This window comes from Ascaphus truei, chromosome 21 (assembly GCF_040206685.1).
Source record: "Ascaphus truei isolate aAscTru1 chromosome 21, aAscTru1.hap1, whole genome shotgun sequence".
NCBI classification, from domain to species: Eukaryota; Metazoa; Chordata; class Amphibia; order Anura; family Ascaphidae; genus Ascaphus; species Ascaphus truei.
In genome coordinates this window covers 31,276,841-31,302,420 of record NC_134503.1, presented here as the reverse complement: position 1 = coordinate 31,302,420, position 25,580 = coordinate 31,276,841, and the positions used below count along the sequence as shown (strand labels likewise).

Below are 25,580 nucleotides of genomic sequence, written 5' to 3'. Positions count from 1 at the left end.
GATCAGGATTGGAGAAGACAGCGTCGTCGTTGTACAAGCCAGGATCAGAACAGGAGACGTCAGGATAAACATTGTCCATGCAGGAGTTTGGCAACAAGGAGATAGGAGAGACCCGCTTCAGCTTAGGAGCGCGGGGTTGGCCTTTGCGCGAGCGACGACCATGGCCCATGGTGCTGGTCACAGGAGATGGTAGGCAGACCAGAATGGCACACCGTCTTGCTGTACGGGTGCACCAGTGCTACAACGCAAAAGTCCTGAGCGGGCAAGGGAATCCACTGTTTCAGCGCAGGAACCAGGACACTGTAGACACAGGGAAACCTCCGCTTCAGTGCAGGAATCCAGGAGACTGCAGAACGCAGGGACGAACCTCTACTTTAGTGCAGGAATCCAGGAGGCTGAAGGACGCAGGGACGAAACCTCTGCTTCAGCACAGGGGAACAGAAGCTGAAGGACGCAGGGAATACCTTCGTATCAGCACAAGGAAACAAGCGGCTTGAAGGGAGCTGAAGGATGCAGGACGTAACCTGGAATCAGCATGGGAGAACAAGCGGCTTGAAGGAAGCTGAAGGACGCAGGGCGTGACCTGGTATCAGCAAAGGGGAACAAGCGAGAGCTTGTGGCAAAACAGATGACATCCAGTTAGGACTATGCTCGGCGAGGAGCATTATGGGCAAGCAATACTTAAAGGCCAGCGGGCCAATCCCCGGCGGGGGTGTGAAGGTACTGCCCCTAATGAGTGAATGCAAGTATAGTTTGCAATGAAAGGCTGCACAGCTGCAGTAGATACCAGAGAGAGTGTGTATTGCTTTGAGTGAATCCAGGCTGCAGCAAACCTCAGGAAAGCTGTTCCAGAACTGCACCGGTCTGCAAGGTAAGGTAACCAGTAAACCGTGGAGCGGATTCCTTACACTGAGCTCTAAGAACAGCAGCCAATGCGCTGAAGCTCCCTGGGCTCCTCCAGGCACGCCCCCTCTCCTGGTTGGCTGTTCCAGCTTTATATACCCTCTCTGTTCTGTGCTTCCTTGCTCGTCATAGTTTTTGTATGGGTGTTTCACAGTGCTTGTTCTTTGTTTCTCTCGGTTTTGACGCGGCTTGGCAGACTACCCCCTTTGGCTCTTGACTTCGGATTGTTCCTGTTTACGTACCTTCTGGCTCCCTTCGACCACGGCACTCATCTCGATCCCTCCATACGTCTCCTGCCCCTGATCTCGGCAACGCAACGACCATTCTTCTGGGAAAACGGTACCGGCAAGTATTCACGCAATACACCCCATCTGGTCTGGCACCATCTAATACCACAACCCGGACACGTCCCTCGCTCTGTCGGTGTGTGTATTCATACCTGCCACATCAGTTCTAGGGACAGGTCTGGTCTGCGGGCAACCCCGGCGTAACATTATGACAAGCCCACAAGACGCAGACCAGGCCGAACTGAGGCAAGCAATCTCTACGCTGATACAGCAAAACCAGGCCATGGCCGATCAGATTGTGGCCCTAGCACGCCAAATGGCCAAACTTTCGGCTCTGGTACCGGAAGCACCTGTTCCTCTTTCTTCTCCACAGGCTGCAGAACCAGTCAGACCCAGCAGTCAGGACGTGAAGATACCGCCTCCCAAGCCGTACGCTGGCAACCCGCAGGAGTGCAGAGGTTTCCTTAACCAGTGCGAGGTTCAATTTGAAATGGCACCCCTTCAGTACGACACCGGTCGGAAGAAGATAGCCTACGTGTACAACCTACTGACGGGCACCGCGCTGGCATGGGCCTCGCCAGTCTGGGAGTTGCGCCCGGATCTGACACAAGACTACATAGCCTTCAAGGGTGAGTTCCGACAAGTCTTTGATTCCCCTGCACGCCGGGAGATGGCGTCTGTTTCCCTCCTCCAGATAACTCAGGGGCGAAGATCGGTGACACAGTATGCGGTGGAATTTCGCACACTCGCCGCCGAGACGAACTAGGGACAAGAGCCGCTCGTCTCCGTCTTCTGGCAAGGTCTCTCGGAGTCCATCAAGGACGATCTTGCTCGGCAACCCAGGCCAGACCAATTGGAGGCGCTCATCGACTTGGCCGTACGCATTGATCAACACATCCAGGTACGACGCTCGGAGCATCAGCATGCCCGGCCACGAACCTTCCGAGCACCCTTCCCCAACTCTCCTCTGGTTCCTAGACCGCCTCCTTCGCAGCAGCTGGCACTGGTGCCTCCCGAGCCAATGCAATTAGGGGTGCAACAGATCCGGAATCCACTACGACAACACCGCTACGCCGGCAGACTCTGTTTCTACTGTGGATCCCCTGAACATCTGGTCCGTGCATGCCCTTTGCGTCCGGGAAATGGGAACACTCAGTGAGTATGGAGGGGCTCTCACTGGGTGTTATCTCTTCTCGTCCCCTCCCCAAGGAGGCACTGCCTAAGAAACTTACGATTCCTATTTCTCTCGCAGGCGCTTTATCGACTCCGGTGCTGGAGGAAACTTTGTAGACCTTGTTTTCGCCAAAGAACTGGATACCTTTGGTGAAGAAGGCCCAACCTATTGCCTTGGTTGGGATTGACGGTCGGTCGCTGTCTCCAGCCGTTATCTCGCTACAGACCGTACCTCTCCTCCTATCTACCTCCTCCCACAGCGAGACCCTGGTCCTTGACGCCATCCATGCTACCTTGGTTGCAGAAGAACAACCCTCCAATTGACTGGGTCTCACCTACCCCCATCACCTGGAAACCGAGGTCAGGGAAGTCTCCCAAACTCTTGGCTAACACAATGATTCAGGACTCCATTCCTCCCCCTGTGTACCACCCTTTCTGCAAGGTCTTTAACAAGGTCCGCTCAGCACAATTGCCTCCTCATCGGTCCTACGATTGCCCCATCGATTTGGTCCCAGGATACACCTTGCCCAAGTCCAAGACTTACCCATTGTCGATACCTGAGTCTCAAGCCATGGAAGACTACATAAAGGAGAATCTTGAGAAAGGATTCATACGGCCCTCCAGTTCCCCGGCGGGAGCAGGGTTCTTCTTCGTGAAGAAAAAGGATGGTACTCTGAGGCCATGTATTGATTACCGGGGCTTGAACGGTATCACCATCAAGAACCGCTATCCTCTCCCCTTGATCACGGAACTCTTCGATAAACTGCGTGGGGCTAAGATATTTTCCAAATTGGATCTCCGTGGGGCTTACAACTTGGTCCGCATCAGGCAGGGCGACGAGTGGAAGACGGCCTTTAACACCCGCTGTGGGCATTATGAGTACCTCGTCATGCCTTTTGGTTTATGTAACGCCCCGGCTGTCTTTCAGGACTTTATTAATGACGTATTTCGGGAGGTGCTCAACATCTTTGTTATTGTCTATTTAGATGACATTTTGATCTTCTCCAAGAATCTCCAGGATCACATTCGTCACACCTCGTACGTCCTCTCACGTCTACTCAAACATCACCTGTACGCCAAACTAGAGAAGTGTACCTTCCATCAACGCTCTACCCAATTTCTGGGCTACATTATTTCGGATGAAGGCTTTTTGATGGATCCAGGTAAACTCCAGGCAGTTACTGAATGGCCCAGACCAGAAACTCTCAAGGCTATCCAGCGCTTTTTAGGATTTGCGAACTACTATCAGAAGTTCATTCGCAATTTCTCCACTCGAATGGCCCCCATCACGGCGTTGACTAGGAAAGGGGCTGACCCTTCTGCCTGGTCCGCCGAAGCTATCTCCGCCTTCCAGGCCCTTAAAGAGGCATTCGTCACGGCACTGATCCTGCGCCACCCCAACATGGATCTTCCCTTTGTAATAGAAGTTGACGCATCGGACTGCGGTGCAGGGGCTGTACTATCACAGAGGTACTCGCCCCAGGATAAACTTCACCCTTGTGCGTATTTCTCCAGGAGATTCTCCTCTGCCGAGAGGAATTACGACGTTGGCAACAGAGAGTTATTGGCCGTTAAAATGGCACTACAAGAGTGGACACATCTGTTGGAAGGGTCAAGGAAGCCATTTTCTATTTTAACGGACCACAAAAATTTACTTTATATCGAAGGAGCACGTCGCCTCGGTCCTCGACAAGCTCGCTGGACACTCTTTTTCTCTCGCTTCAACTATCACCTATCCTATATCCCGGGAACGAAGAACGTGAAGGTAGATGCGTTGTCCAGACAATACTCCTCGGAAGACAGGCCTGAGGCAACTTTGGAACCTATCCTACACTGGCGACACACTTTATTCGAGCTCGGCTAGTCCCACGAATTCGGGTATACCCGGGTGTATTGAGGTTTGTGACTGTTTTCTGCCCGAGTGCATTGAGGTATTTTCCAGGCAGGGATTGAAGCATTTTATTCCCGCTGGCTGCAATACTGCACAGTATATATATATATACTGCATTACAATTCATGAATTAATGCCATCTGGTAGACACGCGAAGCATTGCAGCCTATTAAATCCTAATCATTATCATTTAACAGATCAGCCGCCCGTCAGCCAGGCATGAACCCAGGCTGGGAAGGCAAACGCAACGGGGCTTGTCAGAGGTGAGGAGCGGCGCATTCCAGGTATCTGCCAGGTACATACTGGGTATTTGCTCGAATAAAGTGTGTCGGTGCAGTACCTTCCGAAAGAATTTTGGCTACTTCCACCTTCAAATCGCTAGACAAGATCAAAAGGGACCAGCAACAGATCCCTTCAAACACGGCGATCCCCTCTAACAGGCTCTTCGTCTCGCCCAGATTCATTCCAGAGGTCCTAGATTGGGGACACTCTTCTAAACCCGCAGGTCACCCGGGCTTCAGAAGGACGTTAGACTTAATTCGTCGGAACTTTTGGTGGCCCAGTATGTCTAAAGACATTGCGGAATACACTCGCGCTTGTCCTGTATGCGCCCAGAACAAGACACAGAGGATCCCAGTTTGTCTCCAAGTTCTGGAGGACCTTCACTAAAAGACTGGGAATTGTCTCTTCCTTCTCCTCTGCATACCACCCCCAGTCCAATGGACAGACAGAGAGAACTAACCAGTCGCTGGAGAAATACCTCAGATGTTTCATCTCCGATTCCCAGGACGATTGGTCCCAACTCCTCCCGTGGGCAGAGTACGCGGTCAATTCGGCCCGAAGTGAATCCACCCGAGAATCTCCATTTTTTGTCAATTATGGGTTTCACCCTCCCTGCCTACCCATTTCCAATCTGGCTTCTGGGGTAACGGCGGTAGACGAACAGATTTCCACTCTCCAAGACATTTGGTCCAAGGTACAAAAGTCTCTCCACAAGGCCGCCGATACTGCTAGACTTCAGGCCAATCGCCACCGTCGGCCGGCACCCAACTACAAGCCAGGGGATTTAGTATGGATCTCATCAAGAAACATCCGCTTGAGAGTCCCTTCCCCTAAACTGGCTCCTAGGTTTTTGGGACCCTTTCCCGTCGTGGAGCAGATTAACTCAGTGGCGTGTCGCCTTAAACTACCACCCTCCATGAGGATCCCAGACGTTTTTCATGCCTCGCTATTAAAACCCACATTGCCAATCGTTTCTTTTCTAAACAGACCAGCAAGCCAGATCCAGTCACGGTACTCAATAACGAGGAATACGAGGTACAAGCCTTACTGGACTCCCGCATCTCCAGGGGGCAGCTTCAGTTTTTGGTCCACTGGAGGGGTTTCGGACCCGAGGAGAGGTCTTGGGTTCTGCTCAAAGACATCCATGCGCCCAGCCTCCTGAAGACTTTTAGGAGGAAATTTCCGGACAAGCTGTTCTTGGATCGTTCTGAGGCCGATCCTGAAGAGGGGGGTACTGTTAGGAATGTGAGCACACAGCGCCTCAGGCGGAGCTCACGGCTCTCTCCTTACACTGCTCAGACTCTTCCACTACAACCACGCAAGCCCCCTTCAGCTTCATCACTTACCCCTCGGCATGGTGGGACACCCCACGAGGTTCTTCCTCCACGCTCTGCGCCGCAGCCGTCGGCACGGAATCGCCGCCCCGCACGCACGTGCGCACCCCACGTTGCTTCCTCTCATGCACACGTCGGACTTACAGTGCACACACAAAAGCCCTTGAACTTATCCCCACTCAGGCTCTGCCCCCAAACACCGCATGGTTACAATCTGGCTCTTGCTGAGTGTCACCTGAGCTCTAAGAACAGCAGCCAATGCACTGAAACTCCCTGGGCTCCTCCAGGCACGCCCCCTCTCCTGGTTGGCTGTTCCAGCTTTATATACCCTCTCTGTTCTGTGCTTCCTTGCTCGTCATAGTTTTTGTATGGGTGTTTCACAGTGCTTGTTCTTTGTTTCTCTCGGTTTTGACGCGGCTTGGCAGACTACCCCCTTTGGCTCTCGACTTCGGATTGTTCCTGTTTACGTACCTTCTGGCTCCCTTCGACCACGGCACTCATCTCGATCCCTCCATACGTCTCCTACCCCTGATCTCGGCAACGGCAATGACCATTCTTCTGGGAAAACGGTACAGGCAAGTATTCACGCAATACACCCCATCTGGTCTGGCACCATCTAATACCACAACCCGGACACGTCCCTCGCTCTGTCGGTGTGTGTATTCATACCTGCCACCTTAGTTCTAGGGACAGGTCTGGTCTGCGGGCTACTCCGGCGTAATACACAGGCACTGTGTGTGTGTGGAACAAATACATGCAGCTGAACTTAAGGAGCTGACAAGCAGAAGCTGCAAAGAAGCGGGGGATGATCAGAGAGAGCAGAAATGGGCTTACTTGTTCCATGACAACAGTCCAGGTCAATAGTCCAAAACAGGGCTTTGCCCTTTTCCCAGAAAGGGCGATTCAAGTCCAAGAAAAAAACAAAGAACAAGGGTAAGTGTCCCACTGTGACAGACCTTGCTGCAGACTGGTCTCCCCTCCAGCGTTTCAGAATGTGCTTCTCTGATTCAGACAGGAACCAGGAACAAGTGGGAGCTCTGGGTTCCTAAAGCCCATTAACGAGGCAGCTGGGATTAACCAGTTCACTTATGGACTCCAGACCTATACATAGGTCTCCCAATAGTGTTGGGATAGTCAATTCCCCCTGTCACAATGTCAAATACACCAAATACAGGCACCGGCAAGAATGAAATAACAAAAACGCCATAGAACTCTAAAGTATCCCGACGTTTCGGTCTTCAGAGGGACCTTCTAAAAGGACTTTGTCCCTTGGCTCTAGTCGGTGACTTTATATACCACTACCTTAGCCCTGCGGGTCCACTTCCTGACCTGAGACGAGCACCGTTATACCATCCCCTACACACCCTCCATTAAATTGGCCTGCGTAACATTGTCCTCTTTCTGACCGCTTCCGTTCCCACTCCCGGGTTTGTGTACCCCAGGGCTCTGTTCTACGACCTCTACTCTTTTCCCCTTACCCTGAAGAATGAAAACAGTCATTCATTTTTCACGACCACCTCTATGCTGATGATACCCAAATCGACCTCTCCTGTCCTCCTGTCCCTCCAGTCTTGTATCAATGTCTTTCTGCCATCTCCTCATGGCAACCATTGACATACGAATCTGCCAATTTATCTTAATCTTTATCATTTTCTTTTTACTAAAAGAAATACATGTTTAATGTTTCAAAAATAAAGCAAGCGCGAATTTATCTTAAAATACCAACCCCAAGATTATAGAGCCTATGTTCCAAGCTTCACACACTGCTAGCACAAAATTAGCGCATGTCATATGCGATTGGGATTATGTGCACCTATATACTAAACTCAAATTACTCCAGCTGTGTCAGAAATTATTTTTTCATTTGTTTTGGCGCACAGATATGAACTATTAATATTACGCTAATAATTGATACTCTGCTTTGTCACCACAGGGTGGCGCTCAGAATCTGCTACATCACCATTAACTTCATATAGTACACTTGTAAACCCACAAGAGGGCTGGGGGGGGAATTACATCAAAATGATGCGATAAAAATCATTGCAAAAAGCGCATTGTGTGTCATACAGTATGTATAAAGTCTCCATACATACGACGCAGATTTTAACCCTATTTTCTAAATGGGAATGCACGCATTTGAATTTTTCAGACAGCAAATGCTATATTGTTGTGGGGAAGAGTTGATGTGGAGAAGTTGATCTTAAATTAGAAATCTCTTAAGACGTGGCTAAACAAGTGGCATATCAAATACCATATTGTGTTAGGCTTAAGAGAAAGCCTCTATTCACAATTCTTAACACATGAACAAAAACTTGGTTGAAGTTCAGCAAATTGCTGTCTCTGCCTCCACCCTCAATGTACAAGGTTTCTATTGATCCCATTATGAAATAGAAGCAGTAATGAGTGCTGGCATTTCCTGATTTGAAAAACATGAGAGAATTTGAAGTTTTCCTTTGATTTTCTGCTGTACGCCCTCAAAAACCTTTCGGTGAATTCCGGGGGCCAAATATGCCCTTTTTATGTCATTCTGGGCAAATTGCTGTTAAATGTAGAAATGCCCTTTAAAAAGTATTCTATTATGACAGCATTGTTCTCAATACAATAAATTAAGTAGAAATAACAGTAGTAGTCCAGTGGTGATAGTGCAGAGTAACTGAGTACTTCAGTATTAGGTGATACTGTTTTTATTTGGACTAACAATTGTTAGTCCAAATAATAAAGGTGTCACCTAATACTGAATACTCACTTATTCTGCACTTTCTTAATACAAGAAACTTTAAGGGCACTTTTAATTCCAAGGGCAGTACAAAGGACACAGGGTCATCCCTTGAGAGTGGAGAAAGCTGAGATTTCACCAGCAACAAAGGAAAGGGTTCTTTACAGTAAGGGAAGTTACAATGTGGGATTCATTGCCCATGGAGTCTGTGATGGGAGATTCAGTAGATGGGGGTTGTTTCCTATATTACCTTGTGTTTTTTTGGAGATGCATTCACGTGATCAGAGTGCTGGAAGGGCCTCAACAGGTTAATAACACTATTACCAAGCCCGAACTTTTATTATTATTATTATTATTATTATTATTATTAAAGCTGCAGTTCAAGCTTGCGTTTTTTTTTTTTTTTTTTTACTTCAATAGTTTCATGTGGACAATCTCTACTTACCTAAAGAACTGCATAGCTGCCGGTCAATTCATTCTCCATCTATTGATCGGCAAAGTTTGGCGACATCTTTAAATCTGGGGAATGTAAATGGTTGCTATAGGAACCGACATGCTTGTTAAAATAGAATACAAGAAAATTGGTCTTTCAAAGTTGTTTTTTTTAAAACAGAAAATGCTAAAAGTATTTTTGGACACACAATGTTGTCAGTCTCCTACTTGGAGATGTTTTAATGCAGTGTTTGTAGTTTCCTGGTTCAGTATGTACAGATCCTTACACTTGGCTAATTAGAGTCCAGTGTTTCTAGTCAGTGAGTTTTGCTATTATTGCCCCTACCTAGTGTCCTATGTGTCTTTGCAGTGTATGTGTTGTGAATTCACCACTATTGCTGCTGTGAGTGTCAGGTTTTCACTCACATCATATGCACCACTCAAACTAATCAGTAACTTACTGAGGTGTGTAACAATATACCTTTAGACTAGGAGTATTGGATATTCTTCCATTATTACTCATTTGTTCTCGCTGACTATAAATTTACCATCTAGTCTGCAAGCTGATCCAGAGGGGGTTATACCCTGACTTATAGCATCATATGCCACCTATATCCCACCATCACTAGCTGGGTAATTGGGATAGTTTAATTATATCTATTTGATGACATAGATGCTCGATATTGTTGATTTAATTCAATTTTAATTCACGTTACACGATTCTTTGGTAATATATGTTTTAAGTAAACTTAATAAAAGCTATTTTTTACACTTAGTGGAGTGCAGTTTAGTGAATTCTTTGAGGGTCACAATCACTCTGTTCCCTTCCTTTTTCTGATTCACTTTTTCAGTTCACAGTTTGCATCCACTATTCGATTACCTGATTTATCTATTTATTTAATAACCCAATTAGTATGGTTTTGTGATTACTCCCTACCCCTCCCCTGCTGTTTCTTACTACAGAACTGATTTATTTAAAAAAACACACATGCAGGATATTGCATGAACTGCAGCTTTAATACTAAATGAGTATCGGTCCCCAGGGGACCTTGAGAAAAGTCCACCTAGGATCCAAAAATGTTGGGCTTTTGTCTACATTTTGTCTGCATTCAAGACCAATAAATGACCCCTTTTATTCAACTGCTGTGCTGGTACATTGGACTGGGGGACGCAAGATTCTCTGCGGGAGGCGCTGCGGTTACAGAGTTCACACGCTCTTCCCGAAGGCATTTAAATTAAATGCCAGTGGAGCGTGAAGGCCTCAGTGGCCATGGCAACATGGCATCAAATGACACTGCTAGGTCACATGATACCATGGCGTCGTGACATCATAATGTCACGCTGTGCTCCCCACAAACAAGACGAGATCCTCGGTACTGAGGTGGGAGTAGGGATAACACCACCGACAGGCATGGGGGTCCGGTCTGGAGTGCGGATCGTTGATCTCGCCGGGTCAGGAGTGGAGAGGGTAGAGTCGTCGTAATACTTGCCAAGGTGAGGGTAGGAGAAGTCCGGAACGTAGGAGGTACTAGTCGCTGAGGTCGGTGCTGGAGAAGGTAGAATGGTCGAGGTCCGAGAGCCGAGTTCGGGGTAGGAGAGTTGGGGAGGGTCAAGGATTGCCGAGGTCAGAGTTCCGGAGAAGCGGTGGTCCAAAAGCAAGCCAAGGTCAGTACACGGGAGATCAAGCAAGACAAGGCAGGATATATAGGAGACAGGAGGGGTAAGCACAGGAACAGGAAGCTTATGCTCAGCCGACGTGCCAGTGGTACAGCTGAGCCTAAATAGGTGAAGCAGTCCAATCCAAGGAGGAGGCAGAACCGGGGAGTGCCAGTGCGGAGCCTGCAATAGGCTAAGGTAGGAAAGCCACGTGGAGGTGTTTGGAGCAATCAGGCTCTGTTGCCACGGAGCTCGGGTGCGTTGCACGTGCATCACGCGCGTGTGCCGCGCAGATGATGCGCGCCACAATCCAGAGGTGGGGGCTCCCGCTGTGGCATTTGCATGCGTGCGCCCGCGTGGTGGCGCCGTCCGGTGGAAGGAAGAGCCGCGCGCATGTGTGGAGGGGGCGGGAGCGCGCGTGAGACTGCGCGAGTCCGGGGTCTCGGCAAGGGGCGCAGGAGCAGGCAGGAGAGCCGTGCACCTGCGTGCGGCGGCGTGTGGCACCTGGCTCCTGACAGTACCCCCCCTTCAGAAGCGACCTCCGGGCGACTCCGGTAAGGATTGAGGGGAAACCTCTGATGGAACCTTTTGAAGAGATCAGGAGCATGGATATGATGGTGAGGGATCCAGGATCGTTCCTCAGGTCCGTATTCCTTCCAGTGAACCAAGTATTGTAGAGTTTTCCTAGAAATTCTTGAGTCAAGAATGGTCTGGATCTCGTACTCTTGTTGACCCTGTATGAGTCGAGGGGATGGAGGAGAGGTAGAAGGATCTGGGAAACGAGTACTCTGGAATGCAGGGTTTAGGAGTGATACGTGGAAGATGGATGTAATCTTCATAGCGGGTGGAAGTTGTAGGCGGAAAGCCACAGGGTTGATTTTTTCCAGAATGGGATAAGGACCCAGGTATTTAGGTGCTAACTTGAGAGTGGGTACTTTGAGTCGAATGTTCCTTGATGAAAGCCATACCCTGTCTCCTGGTTTAAACTCAGGAGTCCTGCGACAATGGCGATCAGCTTGGAATTTCTGTCTGGAGATGGCTGTCTGAAGGCTCTCCTGGATTCCTCTCCATGATCTTTGTAAGGACATGATCCGTTCGTCTGCAGCTGGAACACCGGAAGGTGAGGTGTTGATAGGGAGTCGGATGGATGGAAACCAAAGTTGACGAAAAAAGGTGAATTTTGAGTGGATTCATTCCGTAGGGAGTTGTGGGCGAATTCAGCCCAGTTGAGAAGATCCACCCAATCATCCTGTGTATCCGAGATAAAACAGCGTACGTACTGCTCCAGCGTTTGGTTGGTTCTCTCCGTCTGACCATTGGTCTGTGGGTGGTACCCAGTGGAAAAATGTAGAGAGATGCCTAGCCTTTGGGAAAAAGCACGCCAGAATTTGGCAATAAATTGGGGACCCCGATCGGACACGATGGTTAATGGAACTCCATGAAGACGAAAGACCTCTTTGACGAAAATATCAGTGTCACTGTAACTTATGACAAGATATAATATACACAAAATAACTGGGTTGAACTGAATGAGGCTTAGATATGACTGAGCTCCTGATTAGAACCAACGCTAACACCACCCTAACACCTGTCACTAGTTTTAAATACCTGGGCTTATGGTTTGACTCCCACTTAACATTCGGGATGCACATTGATACAGTGACAACCAAGACCTACGCCAAACTAGGGGTACTTTACAGGAACAAATCCTCCCTAAGTCTCCTGGTCAGAAAGCGTATCGCACAGCAGATGCTAATGCCAATTATTGACTATGGAGACATAGTATATGGCTGGGCACCTCAAACCCACCTTAGCAAACTTGACACCCTCTACAATTCAATTTGTCGTTTTGTTCTCCAATGCAACTACAACACACATCACTGCGAAATGCTCAAAGAACTAGATTGGTCAACACTAGAGTCTAGGCGCAAAGTTCACCTTTCCTGTCTTGCCTTTAAATTCTTCATGGGCAAGCTACCCAGCTACCTGAACAAGCTCCTCACCCCTACCCCATGCAGCACTTATCACCTGAGATCAGACTCCAAAAGACTGTTCATGGTCCCAAGGCTCAACAAAGTATCCGGACGTTCCTCCTTCTCCTACCGTGCACCCCAAAACTGGAACAACCTACCAGAGACTCTCACATCCACCACTAGTTTAAGTTCTTTCAAATCTAAGGCTGTCTCACATTTTAACCTGGTCTGTAACTGTTTCATACGCTCATAATATATATTTTCTTTAACTGTGCACGCAATGTCTTGTATATAATGTATACCCTGTTCATTTATGTAACTGTACTTGTAACCATGTATTATTTGTTTTACTCTGTGCCCAGGACATACTTGAAAACGAGAGGTAACTCTCAATGTATTACTTCCTGGTAAAATATTTTATAAATAAATAAATATAATAAAGTATATTTATTCCTTAAATAGGTGAACACAGCAAAATAGTACAATTAACAGGCAAGAAGATAACACTTACTTAGGGTTGGGGTTGAAGAAGTATCAGATAGCAATTCTCCAGCAATCAGGTGACAATCAAGATGTAATTAGAAGACAAAGACTGTAGGGTTGACAACAGTTTATATACCTTTGTAACCCTATTCTTAACATTGAATACAGACCATTGGAGAACAATTATCTGTATCCAATCTCTAACGTGGGAACACAGTTTAACCCATGCCCCCCAGCTAGTTAGCCCATGCGCACTGGGACTCTGAGGGTCTCATTTCTGTAGCCCCACATTTAAATCAGGGGCGCCGGCCAGTCTACCAAATGAAGTATCTGGCAGGATCTTCTTTGTTTGTAGGTGTAAGATATAACACTTACAAACCACTCCAGTTGTATGCTTCTCAGCCCTCATGTAAACAGTTAGAGTGGCAGAGTCTTTTGATCAGTTCTTGGTTCCTAGACTTTGGGTCGCCCCCCTGACCATTTGCATTCCTTTGTGTTTTGGAATCTTCGCGGGAGTGTATCCCCGCTTTGGAATACACTATTAAAGTTAAAACACAAACATATTAAAATATCCGGTTCCGTTAGGTCCAGTGGGTCCAAACTTTCCAGATCTTAATGCCGGAACTGGGACACCATATGGTCCAAGTTTCAGCCCGCTGCGACCTTCAAAACCGGAGTTACACAAATACCACTTAAACCGTTTCATACTTTAATACAAAAATCTCCGCTGTAAATTAAATCACGGTTTTTCACTAAATCCCCATTGAAAACAACGGGCTCCGCCACCATAGAGTTTCAATGGTAATCTGCCGCCATTGGCGGCTATGGGAGTCTGCCGCCATAGACTTTCAACGGGGCATCGCCGCCGTTGAAGCCTATGGGGTTTCTCCGTCATAGCCGGTCAATGGGAACCGGCCGCCATTGAAGTCTATGGGAAAAACTCACAAACCTTTATGGTGGTCCATACTCCGTCGGGTTGGTCAGAGAGGGTCAGGAATGGTTCTGCAGCCATGCCGGAGCAGTGACTACAGGCACCCCAAACCATGGCCCTCTGGACTCTCCAAAACCGGAGATATGGGCTTATGATTTGTAGGGTTTCGGACTTAGCCGTTTTCTCGTGCTGCTTCTGCCGCCGCCATTGGAACCTATGGCGCGACCCGCTCTGCCAGCACGACCCTTTCCGGGGATCCTGGATTCTGGGACCCGGTGGTGGTTGAGTGAGGGGAGGCCTAGGAACTAGGGGCAAAAAGAAATTTTTTTCTGGGTGCCCTAGAACCTAAGATTCCCATGCCACTTGACGTTGAACTTGACTAATCAGTGATGAAAGCTCTTTTTCAGACAATGTATCCGCTTTGCGGTTTTGCGATTCGTCACGTCACGGAAATTCAGGTAGACCTCAGGTAAGGGGGACTGCTCCTCTACAGGGTGTCTTCAAGCTGCAAATCTGTTGCACCGGAGGAGCACAGAACGTGGCACACTGGGCGTTCCAAGTGATGGATCCCTTGTCCATGCAGTTGATGAGAGGATTATGGCGTTGAAGCCACGGAAGCCCCAGGATAACCTCTACGGAGGGCGTGTGGATGACGTCAAGGGAAATCCTCTCCATGTCGGTACCGTCAACCAAGAGAGACAGTTCGATGGTCTGAAGGACAATGAAAGCCGGTTAAAGTGGCTGATCGTCGATAGCCTCTAACCCCACAGGGTTCTTCCTCTTGATGAGGAGAATGTTGTTCTCCTTGGCGAATTCTTGGTCTATAATGTTGCCTCCAGACCTGGAGTCGATGAAGGCCAAGGCTGGGATGCAAGAGGTCTCGGTACTAAGGGAAACGGGAATCAAGGTCCTACTAGGGAGGATTTTTTTCTTTTTTAATGGGGGAGAGAGAGAGTGTTCCCAATGAGATTCCCCTGGGTCTCATTGGGAGCTGGCATTTCCCGACTTGAGGGGACAGCGAAGGGACTGGTGACCGGGGTTGCCGCAGTAGAGGCAGAGTCCGGAGGAGCGAAGGCGCTGTTTCTCGGAAGGAGATAGCTTGTTGCCTTCTAGTTGCATGGGTTCCGGAGCATCAGAGGTAAGGGGTTCTGAAGCGGAGAGATGGAAGGCATGAGGTCTGATAGGAGGCTGTCGGTGACATGAACGTTCTGCTCTTCGCTCCTGGAGGCGCTGATCCACGCGAATGCAAAGCGCAATGAGCTCCCCAACTCGGACGGTCGTTCTTGAGCAGCAAGTTCGTCCTTGAGCGGTTCCGAGAGGCCTTGCCAAAAGTTGTACGACAGAGCCTCCTTATTCCAGCCCGTCTCTGAGGCAATGGTGCAAAATTCCAGAGTGTACCTGGCTACTGGGCGGTTCCCTTGTGTGATGTGAAAAGAGGGAAAAGGCAGCCATCACTCTTCGCCCAGGGGTGTCGAAGACACGACAAAATTCCTTGGCGAATCGTCCGATATCCTGTGTGAGGTCGGTCCTCTGCTCCCAGATGGGGGAGGCCCACGCCAAGGCATCACCTGTAAGTAGGGAGACAATTTATGCTATTTTGGATCTGGAAGAAGGGAATCGAGAGGGTGTCATCTCGAATTGGATGAAGCATTGGTTTAAGAAACCGCGACATTCCCTGGGGTCTCCAGAATATCAGTTGGGAGTCGGGGTTCCGAAGACGAAGCTCCTACTAATGGCTCAGTGGGAGGAGTCAAGGGAGTTGGAGCGGAGATATTTTGCACCTGCACCGTAAGGGATCGAAGATCCTGCTGTAAGGAATCCATGCGGCGGCTGAACTGATCCAAGAATTTCTCCAGTTTGGAAAACATGGTGGCATGCAACGCCAAGATGTTTCCCACCTCAGAGGGGTCTATGTTTGTGGGGCTGAGCATACTGTCACGCTGTGCTCACCACAAACAAAATGAAACCCTCAGTACTGAGGTGGGAGTAGGGATAACACTACCGACAGGCATGGGGGTCCGGTCAGGAGTGTGGATCGTTGATCTCACCGGGTCAGGAGTGGAGAGGGTAGAGTCGTCGTAATACTTGCCAAGGTGAGAGTAGGAGAAGTCCGGAACGTAGGAGGTACTAGTCGCTGAGGTCGGTGCTGGAGAAGGTAGAATGGTCGAGGTCCGAGAGCCGAGTTCGGGGTAGGAGAGTTGCGGAGGGTCGAGGATAGCCAAGGTCAGAGTTCCAGAGAACGGGAGATCAAGCAAGACAAGGCAGGATATCTAGGAGACAGGAGGGGTAAGCACAGGAACAGGAAGCTTATGCTCAGCCGAGCTGTCACTCACAGCCTTTATGCTGATACAGAGCAGTCTGCACACTGACAAGCAAGCAGCTTTACATTGCTAATAAAGAGCACAGACTTTCTACAGCAAGCCTTACAAACAAGCAAGCAGATTTATACTGCTCACAGAGCCTGCAACTTCACACAAGGCAGCAGCACTGCAGTCAGACAGTGCACATTACACAGAACTTTGATTACCTTATACTGTTTGAGTTCACCCTCTGCACAGCTCCATAGTGAGGAGCTACCATCTCACCTACCCCTGCGCACATCCCCACGGCTAGCGCCATCAAGGGCCACGCCACCAAACACTCGCCAGGACATGGGTCAGAGCCATCGGACACCTGTGAGTACAGCTACCCCTACGCTGAACGCTGCAGGACACCGCTCGACATCATCTGAGACAGTCGCCCATCGCTGACGCAGTTAACAGACCGCACGCCACATGCACTGGCTAAAGGCCTACACACACCTGCAGCATGGCAGAACTCAGATCCCCACCAGACACAAGGAAGGAGAGTGACCACTCAGACACAGAGGCCGCTGCGCAACTGCAACAGGCGCAGGCAGATGCAAGGCCTAAACGGATAGTCACACTGACACAAAAGGCCCGCGAAAAATATGAGACTGACATTGAAGCGCACCTCGCTAAATTAGAGAAGGCCTGGGAAACTACCACACTTGGAATACACAATGTCACCGGCGCTGGCAATTATGTACAACAGCTCGAGCAGGCAATAACTCAATTAAAGTTAGATCACTCATGCTACCAAGAGCTGTCAGAGGCATACGTCACTTACTTGTCCAGGGCTAACACTGGCGAAAGCCTGCAAGAAAGGGACTTACAGCATAATATTGACTTGACACGTGACAGCGCGTGCGAACTTCTATCACGGAAGCCGAGAGTAAGAGAAAAGACCTATTGCTGGAGACCGCATCACAACGCTCCAGCACATCCAAGCGCACATCAAGGTCAGCCAAGTCAGTGCAATCTAACGCATTCAACGCAAGCACAAGCGCTACCAAGGCGCGAGCCACCGCAGAGGCCGCACGTGCCAGAGCCGAATATGGTTGGAGAGAGGCAGCCGTAAGGGCAGAAAGAGCGCGCATAGAAGAGGAGGAGCAGAACGCCGCTGCCACCACCGCCAATGGCGCTGCCACCACCGCCGCTGCCAACACCGCCGCCGCTAATGCTGCTGCATGCAGAAGGGCCGAATTGGACGCGGATCTAGAAGCTCTAAGCAAAGAAGAGGACGCCGCCATAGCCTAAGCCGAAGTCTTAGAAGCAGCTGCGAGACAGGACGACTGGGAGCAACCGTACAGACGGATAGCCTCAGAGGATCCAGTCCAATGCACTGAGGACTATGTGAGGAACCTCTTCAGTGTAAACACCAGTGCACCATCTCAACACGACGGGAGTGATACCACAGACACCGAAGACTTGCTAGGTACACGTGGAGAAGACGCTGTTCCTTTAAGGGTACACGCTACCTGGGATACCACAGCCGCAACAGTGATCCACACGCCAGCGCGCACACAGATGCACTACAACAGGCTCGCAATCCAGGTACACCCACACGGGAAAACACAGCCCCTAACACTGACCAGCAGTCATCACACTTCCACGCCAAGGAAGAGGCGACCGCAAGGACCCTCCCGGTAGCTACCTCAGAACGCGACCATTATGCCGATGCTTCAGGCCTGACAGACATGGGCAAGTACATGATCCGGCGTGACATGGTGCAAACAGGACTTACCAACTTTGACGGCCATCCTGAGAACTACCGAATGTGGAAGCTCACGTTCAAGGATGCAATCAAGAGCCTGGGCTTCTCAGCAAGGGAAGAGCTCAGCCTGCTATCCAAATGGCTGGGGAAAGAATCCAGGGAACACGCGAAGAGACTCGGGACGGCAAACGCGAACCACCCCCAAGTAGGTTTTGACCTAGTATGAGAAAGGCTAGAAGTGTGCTACGGTAGCCCCGAAGCAGTCGAAGATGCACTCTTCAAGAGAGTCAACAACTTTCCCAGGATCACAGCTAAAGACTACTCGAAGTTACGAGAGCTCAGGGACCTGCTGCAAGAGCTGGAGTTTGCAAGAAAAGACCATTCCTTAACAGGTCTCAACGTCCTAGACTCAGCTCGCGGAGTGAGACCCATCTTGGAGAAGCTACCTTACAATCTCCAAGAAAGATGGATTTCACAAGGCTCCAAATACAAAAGGGAGAAGCAAGTCGCCTTCCTTCCCTTCTCATTCTTCTTGAGCTTCATCCGCGAAGCGGCGAGGACAAGAAACGATCCCAGTTTCATCTTGGGTGCGCAGACCACACACAGTGCAAACGACATGAGGAATGAGAGACCAATGACGAGATACGGTAACACTCGAACACCCATCTCGGTCCACAGGACGGACGTGTCCCCCACGACCCAATCAACTTCCGATCAGTCGGTCGCCGGAGACGAGAAACCAAGGGACCCAAACAGGGAATGTCCCATACACAAGAAGTCACACCCACTTAACAGATGCTTTGGGTTCAGGATGAAGTCGCTAGAGGAAAGCAAGAAGTTACTCGAAGAATTCGGAGTCTGCTTCAGGTGCTGCGATTCCATGACTCACCTAGCCAAAGACTGTAAAGAGGCCATCAAATGTGCATTGTGCAAAAGTGACAAGCACGTAACATCTCTACATCCAGAGGCACTGACACTCCACCAACTCAACAACCCATCCTCCGTAGCGGAGGAAGGAGAAGGAGAGCCAACATCTGTCACGTCTCAGCACACCGAGGTTTGCGGAAAAGGAAGTGACAAAATGTCCTGCTCCAAAATATGCCTTATCACAGTGCACCCCCAGGGACAACCTGACAAGGCTATTCGGATGTATACAATCCTCAAAGATCAAAGTAACAGATCATTGGGGAAGACGGAATTCTTCAACTTATTCAACGCGCAAGACAATGCCTCACCCTACAACCTCAGAACCTGTGTAGGGTTAACTGAGACAACAGGGAGAAGAGCGAATGGCTACATTATACGTTCAGTGAACAACAGAGTGAAGATAGCTCTCCCCACACTCATCGAGTGCAACTACATGGCTGCAAACAGGGACGAAATTCCCACACCAGACGTGTCAAGCCATCACCCACACCTCAGAGGAATAGCCAACTACATCCCGCCGGTAGAACAAGGCACTAAGATCTTGCTGCTGCTCGGTAGGGACATCTTGAGGGTGCACAAAGTCCGTAAACAGCGCAACGGACCCCACAACGCACCATTCGCCCAAAGACTTGACCTAGGATGGGTGATAGTGGCAACGTGTGTACTGATTGTGACAGAGTCACTGACTCAGTAGGCTGGGACAGTGAATGGAGAGATGCTGCAGCCAGTTCACAGAGTGTTAATCTCCTCAGACAGAGAAAGCACAGTTGAAGACTGATTAAACAGGGGCTGAACTCATCAGGGAAACAAGTGCTTTAAAAAGCAGGAAGTTGCTCACACAAGTTGAGCTTGTTTTTCCACGTGAGGGTGGAGAGACCTCTCCCGGCTAGGAAGCCGTAGCTGCTGCTCTGGTCCCCCAGTCCTGCGAGGAGCTATGCTGCTGGGACCAGCTGGGACCCCAACCCAGGATAAAGATACAGATTGCTGCGAGGCTGGACACAGCCTGCTCCCCGGAACCGTGTTCCTGTTTGCTGTTGGAGCTGCATTGCAGATAAGACTTTGCTACTATACTTATTGCTTATACTTTGTGAAGCATATGTTTTGGGCATAACCAGATTAGCTGGCTGCCCTATTAGTAAGGGCTCAAGAAGTGAGTTAGTTTCCCTAACAGGAATAGGCTTTAATTTCTAGAAAGTAGTTTTTAAAAGGACAGTGCACCCGTACTTTATTTTGGTTGTGGTTAATAAACCACTATAGTTGAACGTCTCCCATCGTGTCTAGCGTCTTACTGACCCCGCCGTGAGGCCGTCCTGCCACAGGTGGTGTCAGAAGTGGGATGCTATGCCTCTGGGGGTCAGTAGATGATGTGTTGAGACACTAAACTCAAGCGGGAAAAAAAAGCGTTATTTTGCTGAAGCATTGAAGTTACAGCTAGCAAGCGCTGAGTGTAAAGTTTGCCCCATCGGGTATGAAAGGATTGCCTTGTAAAGCTAATGCCTTTTGCTGAAGCGAGTGAATTTGCAGCTAGCAAGTGCTGTGTGTAAAATTTGCCCTATCTGGCATAAAAGAAAATGAAAATGGATTTTAGCAAAGATGTTGCCCTAAGAAAAACCCAGAAGGTTCAAAGGTTGTAAAGCACGTACAACTTATGTGTGTTGTGCAAAGTCTGCCTCGTCGGGTGTGAAAAAAAACAAAACAGGGTTTTAAAATGGCCACCGTCAAGTGTCAGTTTTGCAATGCACATAACCATACAAAACAGTGTCCCTTCAGGCCATATGATGATTATGATGACGACGCATATGTGGCCCCGAGAAGAGAGACGTACCCGCAGATGAAAGCTGCAAAAGTGACCAGTGTCCAGAGCGCAGGACCCCATAACCTTGGAGTTGGTGATCAGGAGTTCGGAGCCGTGCCGGCTAGAAGGAAACCAGGTGACTTTCTAAAGGATTCAGTATGCTGGGCCCGGCATGAACCAGGACAACAGGAGTCAGCAAGGCACCGAGATGTGCTGCAGACTGGAGTGATGGGCAAAATTGTCACAGGAACGGTGGCAAAGGACAAGGAGGCCTTAATTTCTGCACTCCAAACTGCCCACCGTGATTATGATGTCTTGCAGGAGCAATTGAATAGGGAGCGAGAAGCGAACGCCGAGGTACAGAGGTGAATACTCCCAGGTATACAAGAATATGAGGCGTTAAAGAAAACAGACCGTCTCTTATGGAGTGAGTTGGAGGAGCTGACGACAAGTTTGGATAAGGCCAACACCGCAATTGCTACCATGGAATCAGACAGAACAAGTCCTGACTGGAAACTATGCTATCAGATGTCCCAGAGAGATGTGCAAAACTTCATCAAAGACTTAGAAGTTTCTCACCAAGAAGCTTGCATGCTCAAAACAGAGCTGGAGCTCTCACGCCAGGAGGGCCACTGTCTAACTACAGAGCTGGGTACTTTGAAGAAAGCCAATGAGACGGTCCTAAGGGATATAGAGACTGTGAAAATGGAGAATGTACACCTGAAAGAAGAGGTTTTAAACCTGACTGGTCAGGTCAGTGATGGGACTGAGAAGCTTCACCAAGCACAGAAATTGAAGACGCAATTGGCGCAAGAAAAATTAGAAGTACAGGCTACACTGAAGAATGCAGAGAAAATGCTGGAAAAAGAATGCCTCGCCCTGGAGCAGCTGAAGGTCACGTTGAGCACCACAAGAGCATCGCTGGAGGCGGAGCTTAGAAGCCAGGTGACTCTGTGTGAGAGGGAACATGAGAAGGTCCAAAGACTGAAGCAAGAGCTGGAGAAGCAGAGAGGCAGTGCCATCCCAATGAGTCAGTATACCAAGGAGAAAGACGCCTGGAAAACAGAAGCAGCAGCGATCCTAGCAACAAGAACTGCAGAGCTCCAAAAGATGAAGGAGGCACTGATGCAAACCCAGAGTAAGCACCGGGAAGAGGTGAAGGCCCTGAGAGGGGACTGGCAGCATCAGATTGAAGAGTTGCAGATGCAGATGGCTGAGCGCGAGATGCAGCGCCAAGAGGGAGGAGGTGTCCGTCCGTCAGGTGGCCTGCCTGTCATTGCACCATGAAACCGAGATGGCTGATATCCACAGGCGGCTGGACTACACGACCATTGAGGGGGCCCGGCTACAGCTGGAGCTGGACAAGGTCCGTGAGGAGCACCAGCAGCTGCAGGTCCAGAATAAAGAAACAGAGACAGATTTAAGCCTTGCTTTGAGTCTGCTATGAGATGTAGAAACGCGACTCAAATCTAAAGAAGATGAACTAGCAGCCGCACTGAGTGAAAGAAGAAAGGCATAAGGACTGCTTCAAGACCTGAGGAAGGACCTGGAGTCTGAGTGTGCTGGCCGCAAGATGGCGGAGAAACAAAAGTGTGACCTAGGCAAGGAGCTCGAGGCTCGGAAGATTAAGCGGGACGCTACGTTGGACTCTACAGCTACCCAGCAGGAGGTTTCTCAGATGAAGCTGGTGGAAAAGCTTACAACCCCAAGACAGACGTTTGGGTCACTGAAGCAGTCCAAGGAAAAGGTGGCGGTAGAGATAAAGCAAAGGAGACGCACCAGGAAGCATGACCGTGCTACCTTTGCAGTACTACAGTCTACTTTCCACAAAGCACGGAAGGCGAAGGCCAAGTGGCGATGCAGAAGAACAGTAAGAATCCAATCATACTACAGTGCCCAGGGGACCCAAAGTGGGTTCCTTGCCATGAGGGCAGCCACTGTGAAGAGACAGTCACGAATGAGATGGAAGTGTGCCCGTGATCATATGAGGCGAAAGACCGCACAGATTGTCCAGCGACTCTCTCAACAGAGTAAGTTAAAGAGTCAAGACAGAAAGGCCCAAGCCTATGAGTCTGCTGATGGTAAAAGAGAGGTGCCATGGGGTGCACTTCGGGTTAATAAGAATCCCGACCAAGTTCAAGTACTAAGGATAAATATTGTGGAACCTAACACTGAAGGTACACTGAGGGAGAAAGGTCCAAAAGCCATAACCGCTAAAACAGAGTTGCTATCCTCACAAGAGAAGGCCAAACAGTCACTGGCGAGTGTATGCAATGAGCTGACCGAGGTCAAGGGTCTTCTACAGAGTAAGGGAGACTCTGAGCACAAGAGAACGATGCATCTTCAGGATTTGCAGATCAAAGTCACAGCGTGGCGTAGAGTCCTGGCAGAGAGAGCCAATAGACAGCAGGATGCTCAGGAACCTTTGCAAGAAGAGACACAACAAAAGTAGAGCATCAACCTTAAACTGGCACAACACAAGGAGATAGTGAGGTACCAGTCCTCAAGCCCAGATGGCCTGGTAATTACCCCAAAAGGAAAATGCCTAAATTGGAAGGTAAGAAAAAAAAAAGGGGGAGGGAAGGGCCGACGTCAGACATTTTTGACAAAGATGCGGTGCACGGGAATGGTGCACGGGCCGCTCCACAGGACAATGTTTCGCTGGGGAGAGGGATATGTGACAGAGTCACTGACTCAGTAGGCTGGAACAGTGAATGGGGAGATGCTGCAGCCAGTTCACAGAGTGTTAATCTCCTCAGACAGAGAAAGCACAGCCGAAGACGGATTAAACAGGGGCTGAACTCATCAGGGAAACAAGTGCTTTAAAAAGCAGGAAGTTGCTCACACAAGGTGAGCTTGTTTTTATACGTGAGGGTGGAGAGACCTCTCCCGGCTAGGAAGCCATAGCTGCTGCTCTGGTCCCCCAGTCCTGCGAGGAGCTATGCTGCTGGGACCAGCTGGGACCCCAACCCAGGAAAAAGATACAGATTGCTGCGAGGCTGGACACAGCCTGCTCCTCTGAACCGTGTTCCTGTTTGCTGTTGGAGCTGCATTGCAGATAAGACTTTGCTACTATACTTATTGGTTATACTTTGTGTAGCATATGTTTTGGGCATAACCAGATTAGCTGGCTGCCCTGTTAGTAAGGGCTCAAGAAGTGAGTTAGTTTCCCTAACGGGAATAGGCTTTAATTTCTAGAAAGTAGTTTTTAAAGGGACAGTGCACCCGTACTTTATTTTGGTTGTGGCTAATAAACCACTATAGTTGAAAGTCTCCCATCGTGTCTAGCGTCTTACTGACCCCGCAGTGAGGCCGTCCTGCCACATAATAAAGGACACGAACCAGACTATGTTGACGCCCGCAGAACGGTGATAACAGAATGCGGACACACATCCCCCTCCGGACCATGTCTTGGCCATCTCCAAGTGACAGGAAGGCCAAGTGAGGAGAAGAGACAAGGTCATACCCCTGAGATCAACAAAACCATCTTCGCATCAGGGGAATGTGATAATGGCCTAGGATGCTCAGTAGTCCAGACCACTAAGGATGATGAGTCGACTCCACTCAAGGACGAAAGTAACCTCCTGAAGGTGACCGACAAAAGGATCGTCCAAAGGAAAAGAAACAATCGGACGGTTCCCCTGCGAGCAATGGCCCAGCTAAGACGTACAGTCCTTCCTCTCCGCAAAATACCAAGTGGCAGAGCAGCCAGCTGCCACGGCTGGCATAGCCACAAAAGATTGCACCCTGCAGGTGAAGCCATAGGGGCAAAAAGACTGTCCTCTCACACGTCTAAAAAGAGACGGTCGCAGAGACATTTCATAAAGGGATTTACAAGGACAAAAGAGACTGTTCTTCGTTATGTCCAGGGAGTATGCAACCTCCTGACGGCAGTTAACAAAGAGACACAAAAGGCTTTTCACCAAAATACGTGGAGACGTTCTCGTGCAAGAGAAACGTTCCAACGGCCTAGGGTGCACAGCGTTCCAGACAACAAGGGACGGTAACAAACAAGCACCATCGATGGAAGATGGAGAAATCCAGAAGTTAATGAATAAGGAGCTCTTCAAGGACAGATCAGGCATTAGGGTGACCCCGCTACCATTCCGTTCACCGAAAAGATGCCTCCCAAACAACAGAGTACATGCCATCTCTAGGCTCACTTCGATCTGCTGCGACCTACAAAGGAAACCGGAGACCAAACATAACTTTGTGGCCTTCATCCAGAAGGCATTCCTTAGCGGCCACGCTAAGCCAGCACCCTCACTGAAGGAAGGTGAAGAATGTCGGTACCTTCCATCATCTGGTGTCCACCACCATCAGAAACCCGGTCAGATCTGGGCAACGTTCAGCTCCAATGCTCAGCACCAGGAAGCCTCTCCAAACGACGCCCTACTCACTGGACCAGACTTGTCAGACAGTCTTCCAGGAGTGCTGATTCGCAAGGAGCCAGAAGCCATTACCATCCGTCAAACACCAGGTGATAGAGTGACAGACTATCACGACTGGCACATCCACAAGGTGATGCCCTCTGTAGAGAAAACTACGGAAATAAAAGGACTGTTCTCTCATAGATCTAAGAAACAGGACCAGAGACGTTTGCGAAAGACATTGTGGTGCACCCAGCTAACCTGGACCGGTGCATCCGCTTGGCATCCTTTGCCAAAGAACCTTTGCCAAGGGACTTTGAAGCCAGTGATACCGGGCGGTATCACATCCTGTGTGTGGACATGGACTTTTG

General features: G+C 49.4%; 1 protein-coding gene across 9 annotated transcripts in view; it reads right to left on the bottom strand.

Moving 5' to 3' along the window:
- LOC142472370 (P2Y purinoceptor 4-like) overlaps positions 1-25,580 on the bottom strand; it is a 57,621-nt gene that overhangs the window by 11,906 nt on the left and 20,135 nt on the right. The window contains exon 3 of one of the 9 annotated variants that reach the window (XM_075579454.1): positions 9,032-9,105. The exons of 7 other annotated variants lie outside the window; for them this stretch is intronic. The gene's annotated coding sequence lies outside the window, so the exon portion shown is untranslated. Of the gene's footprint in view, positions 1-9,031; positions 9,106-16,156; positions 16,332-25,580 lie in introns of those variants that run through there. One more of the 9 variants, XR_012789666.1, reaches the window with a different exon arrangement.